Source organism: Scomber japonicus, chromosome 10 (genome assembly GCF_027409825.1).
Source record: "Scomber japonicus isolate fScoJap1 chromosome 10, fScoJap1.pri, whole genome shotgun sequence".
Taxonomy (NCBI): domain Eukaryota; kingdom Metazoa; phylum Chordata; class Actinopteri; order Scombriformes; family Scombridae; genus Scomber; species Scomber japonicus.
In genome coordinates this window covers 32,896,096-32,902,095 of record NC_070587.1, presented here as the reverse complement: position 1 = coordinate 32,902,095, position 6,000 = coordinate 32,896,096, and the positions used below count along the sequence as shown (strand labels likewise).

Sequence of the window (6,000 nt, the reverse complement as noted above, 5' to 3'; positions counted from 1 at the left end):
CCTCTTAGTGTTTCCTGTTTCTCTGTGATGTAGTATATATAGTATATATATATATATATATATATATATATATATGTGTTTCTCTGTGGTGGAAGTATAGTAACAAAAAGACTTTGCTAGTAAAAACACTGTAACGTTGAAACATAGAAGATGAAGATTTGACTCATTTGGACTCTGAAGCTTCATATTAGCTTCACATCAACTTTTAAATCCATGTTTCCACAGAAGGACTGTGGATTTAGTCCTCCATCACTTCCATTGTAAACATTATGAAGTATTATCCTCCACAAGTGGCTCGTTGGTCTAGGGGTATGATTCTCGCTTCGGGTGCGAGAGGTCCCGGGTTCAATTCCCGGACGAGCCCTTACTTTGATTACAAGACAATTACAAAATATCATGATTGAAAGGAAGAGTGAATATTACAAAACAGGAAGCTGAAACATAACCAGACTGATGTTTCTCACAGACAGGAAACTCTGAATAATGTTAATTATAATGAAGGGATTTTCTAATGGTCAGTATGAATGATTAGAACAAGATAAACAGGTTTATATGAGCATTTAGGCCCAAACAAAACCAAAAATACTCCAACTCAGCAGTTAATTCACAATCAGGAGATTTAGTTCAGGCTGATTTGCACAGTATAAAAAGTATAACAGTAGATTGGTCAGTGAATCCAGTGAAACCAGTGTTTTTAAGGTATTGTGACAGCTGCTGGCTTCACTGGTTCAGTTTCATATTAAAGTTTGAGAGTTTATAAAGAGTTGAGCCCTAATTTATAACCAGATGATTTGAAGAAGAGAAAAAAAGTCACATTTGCAGAGTTGACAGTGAGAATTTGTGTTTAACAGATTTGCTCTTGTGGAAGTATTTGTAGTCGTCATGTTTGCAAATTGTTTAATGTCATTTAACCTCATTTTTTTGCGCGGATATAAACCTCCACTTTATTTTTAGTGACTGTAACGAGCACAGAGACTACAAAGCTAATTAGCAGATTCTCCGTTGTGTGTCGAAAACTCTTCAGAGGAGTTTGAAGAAGTAAAGAGGGTTTGTTATTCGACTAAAAAGGAGAGTTAAATCAAGATAAAATAACTAAAACTTTCCTTTTCACTGACTCTGGGAGAATGAGGTGGCTCCTTGTTATTTCAGTAAAAGCTCTTTGTATTATATAAGTTCAGAGAAAGACACAGGGACCCAATTTCCCCCCACAGGGATCATTAAAGTTTCATCTAATCTTGAGTCATTGTGGCAGAAAGCAGAGGAGAGGAAACAGATAGAAATACAGCTAATGGAGAAATGAAGATTCAACAGCAACAATAACATCGACTGAGCTTTAAATGTAGCTAGAACCAGGACGTTTAGCCTAGCTTAGCACAAAGACATGCTAACCTAGCTGCAGCTGCACAGGAGAACAAATTTACACCTTTCAACCAGGCGGGGCGTTCCGTTCCTCTGAAATGAGGCCAACGCGGAAGTAATTTAGAACTGCATTCTATCAAAAGGCCACCAGGGGGCGACCGTCTCTATACAAGTCAATGGAGAATTCACCAACTTCTCACTTGATTTCTAACCTCAGTAAACGTTTTCAAAATGTGTTTATGGTCTCAATCGCTAGTTTAAAGCCTTCTTCAATGCAGTATGATGTTCATTTGGGACATTTTGGCCTCCCTGATTTTATATGTGACGATAAAGCAGGGTATGCATTAGGGCGTGGCTACGTCCTGATTGACAGGTTGATTGACCAATGTCCTCGAGATCCAGCCCTCGTAACCATAGCAACCTCCCTGCTCCGATCATGACCCCGCCTCATGCCCATATCAGTAGAATCCATGTTTTTATTTTTCCCAGCATGCACCTGAAATTTTCAAGATGGCGCTGCCTAGATCGGAAACTATTGGCTTCCAAGCAGCAGTCCACAAACCAATGGGTGACGTCACGGATGTTACGTTCATTTCTTCTATACAATCTATGGTTTCAACAAGCAAAGAGACTTCTAATGAGTGCTCCGTATCAAATTTTGTCAAGTATTGTTGCTTGTTAGCGGTACCAAATCATTACAGACTGCTAAATTAACCCTGTCGCTACCCGATGTGAGTCACACATGCGCAGTAGCATCGTCGGCCATCTTGGACATGTACTTAGGGCAACACCACTTTGACAAACTACTGGTATAGGTTGGATAGATGTATTTTCAGCACTTGGATGTGAATCCGCACAAAGTATAGAAAACATAGAAGTTCAACACAACTTTGTACATCTGTATGTAACCGGGGACGTATTAATACGCGAGGCGATCTGAGTCCGACCAAGCGGCCATTGGTACGTCTGTTGCTAACATCTGTACAGTTATTATCTATATATATATTATATTATACATATATTATCTTGGTCTATTCCAGTTGTACTCAGACTTTCAGAGTTCCCAGTAGGAAGTTTCAACTGGAACACCCCCTGAAGTCGGATTTCTAACATCTAAAGTTGTTATAAAATCCTGTTTATTACTAGTTTTGTCTTATTTGTGTCTCTTTAAATCAGCTCAGTCCAACTATTATCTGAGCAGAATACAGAGAATCAGCTGGTATTTCTCTTTTCTCTCTCTATTCCTCTTTCTCTTCTGTGTCAACCTGGACAAATGTACAGATGGACCAAAGGATCAAAGCACACAACACTGACAAAGTTTATTATAAAACCCAGCGGAGAAAAATCTGCTTTACTAGAATTAAGAGACAACAGGCAAATACACTGTAAAAAGTATATTTTCAGAAACATTTCTCAATAAAATAACTAATAGATATTGAAGTTGTGGCAGCTGTGTGTGTGTGTGTGTGTGTGTGTGTGTGTCCTCCAGGAACAACTACACACACTTTCCTCAGCAGCTTCCCAGCAGTTATAATCCACATGATGACATTTTACTGCGTTAAATCAGCTTTAGCACACTTCAGACTCGTCCTATTATTACCTAAGCACCTCCCACTAACACACCTCCTTCCTCTCCTATCATCTGCTACTAATAACCCGCTGAATCTCCTGCATCCTAAAGTCTAGAAACCTGAAAGCGCTAGCAGGAATACTGATGTGTGTTGATCTGATTGATCAGTTCCAGAAAACTTTGAGATTTTGGAGTTTTCTGCTGCAGAGGGACAATATTTCATATTTCATGTGGGTTCATGTACACAGAGAGAGAGAATATGTTTTATTCTCTGCTGAACAAGCTTTGTGTGCAGATGTGTGTGTGTGTGTGTGTGTGTGTGTGTGTGTGTGTGTGTGTGTGTGTGTGTGTGTGTGTGTGTGTGTGTGTGTGTGTGTGTGTGTGTTGTGGAGGAGGCAGGAGAAGTGAGGAAGAGGAGAAAGACGATGCTGTAAATCCTCGTCTGCTGCTTTAGCATCTCAGCCTGCTCCCTTTTCCCTGAGATTAGACTACACAGGGGATATGTGTGTGTGTGTGTGTGCGTGTTTGAGAGAGAGAGAGGAAGTCACTTATAAGTCTTAGTGTGTGTGTGTGTGTGTGTGTGTGTGTGTGTGTGTGTGTGTATTTATATGATATGTGTACTTGACTGTGTAAGTTTAAAAAAAAAAGGCTTTAAGCTTTCTGCATGTGTGTGTGAGTGTGTGATAATAATAATCCCCCTTTTTATATGTGTGTGTGAGTATATGTACATGCGTGTTGTGTGTGCACGTGTGTGTGTGTGTGTGTGTGTGTGTGTGATAACAAGAAGGTTGCATCCCTCTTGAAGGCACATTTTGAGTAGAAAATTCCCTCATCTCATATTAACGCTCTGTGTGTGTAATATTGTATCTCTGCATAAACACTGACCTTGTCGGGACCAGTAGTCCTCATGAGGACCAAAGCCGAGACCCCATGAGGCCAAACGTCACCTCCGAGGTCCGGGTCGAGGCTGCGCTTTGGTTTAGAACAGCTGTGCAAACAACTGGAATAATCAGATAAGGAGGAAGAATGAAATGATGCTGGAGGTTTGGAGTTCAAGCACAGCATCACTGAGTTGAAGGTTTTCCTGTAACTTAAAAACGATGAATCCCTGCGAGTGTTTCACTGATTTCTGAAGTAACACGTCACCCAGTGGGAATGAGACAGACTGGACAGACCTGATTAGAAGCAGGAGGCTCCTGGAGTGCAGGCTGCAGTGCATGTTATATACCTGCAATCTCCCTAGTTCAAATCCAGCCAGGGACCTTTGATGCATGCAACCATTTCTCTCTGCCACCAACTGTCCATTAAAGGCTAAAATGCCTCAAAAATAATATTAAAAAGAAGCAGGAAGTTCACACATCACACTCAGGGTGCGAAGCCTTGAACATAGATTGTGTGAGGAAGGCCGGAAAGTAAAAAAACTTGACATGTGATCTGTCACGCACCGAGATAAAAATGTTAAATGGACAGATGAATTTGTCAGGATCAACCAAAAAAGCTTCAAAATAAAAGCATAAAGCAGCTGGACTGAAGCTTCCATCCATGATATTGTGTTAATGTCGATGTTAGGACTACTGAAGTTATCAGGTGATCCATTGCTTTGTGAAAACGTTAATTAAGCATTATACTGTAATAGTGCTCTTTGCCTTGAAGCCCACTCAGGTCATTTCCTGCAGCCTCGGCCTCCGTCACCAGCTTCTCCTTCAGTTCATTAAATCCCTGTAGCAGGACTCACATGTTGGTAAGAACACAATGCCGTTACACACAACCACTGGCTGTGTTCGAAAAATGCATACTACATACTTCTATATTACATACTTCTATACTACACACTAAATGACCAGATAGTAAGCAGACCGTTTACACTGTAGTAAACTACACCATTACCCACAATGCATTTGGTTCCTACCCGAGCTGAAATCATCAGGCTGAAGCTGATTTCATTTTTGCTCTAACTCTGTAAATAAACCACTTTATCCACATTTCTAACCTTTTTAGGAAGAAAGTAAAGTAGCCCTTTAGATCCACAATGTGGCGCTAATTTGTCCAAATAACACCTGTTTAAAGTTTTGTTCCTGAGAATTCGGAGCCACTCAAGTTAGCCGTAGAGAGTAACGCACTTCCTGTCATTTTCACATAATAAAACACCTGTTACCTTTTATTATTAACCCTCCTGTTGTCCTCAAGTCTAGGAAGGAAGGGAGGAGGGAGGAAGGAGGGAAGGAAGGAAGGAAGGAAGGGAGGAAGGAAAGGACGGAGGAAGGAAGGAGGGAAGGAAGTAAGGAAGGAAGGAAGGGAGAAAAGGGAGAAGGAATGGAAGGAGGAAGGAAAGGAGGGAGGAAGGAAGGAAGGAAGGAAGGAAGGAGGAAGGAGGAGGGAATAAGGAAGGGAGGAAGGAAGGAAGGAGGGAAGGAAAGAAGGAGGGAGGGATGAAGGAAGGACAGAAGGAAGGGAGGAAAGAGAGAGGAAGGAACAGTCAAAACAGACGGGGTCAATTTGACCCGGGAGGACGACAGGTGCTTTTATTTTGAAAACAGGAAGCGAACATACCCTCGCTGTAGCTTACTTGAAACCACTGTTTTTTTTCAGAAGTAACGTTGCATCTTGGGTAATATGAGTGTGAGTAGTCAGCTCTTGATGCATACTCTGCATTTCTGAAGAATCTAGTAAACCATCCAGGAACTAGTATGAGTAGTAGGAAAGTATGAGGTTTAGAACAGAGCCATTCACTTTGTTTTGCCTTTGTTAAATCAGCTGATGTCACCAGGTTACAGTATAACACACACACACACACACACACACACACACACACACACACACACACACAGACTCAATATAACTCTGCTGACTCGGAGCTCTAAATGGCGGGAAAGTGTAACAGTCACACTCTGCTCCTGCTCAGTGCCACCAGGTTGCAGTCGGTGTGTTTCGGTGGCCCACATGGAGGATTCGCTGAGGTTTGACAAACTCAGAACTGTGGGGTGAGGCGAGGCGAGTCGGAGTGGAGGGAAGAGAGGAAGAGAGGAAGAGAGGAAGAGGCAGAGAGCTCGTAGAGTAAAAAGCGCGGCGAC

At 41.7% G+C, this 6,000-nt stretch overlaps 1 non-coding gene across 1 annotated transcript; it reads left to right on the top strand.

Annotated features, from left to right (window-relative positions):
- Positions 1-292: 292 nt before the first annotated feature.
- trnap-cgg (transfer RNA proline (anticodon CGG)) lies at positions 293-364 on the top strand. The gene has a single exon. It is a non-coding gene; the product is annotated as a tRNA-Pro (tRNA).
- The last annotated feature ends 5,636 nt before the right edge of the window (positions 365-6,000 follow it).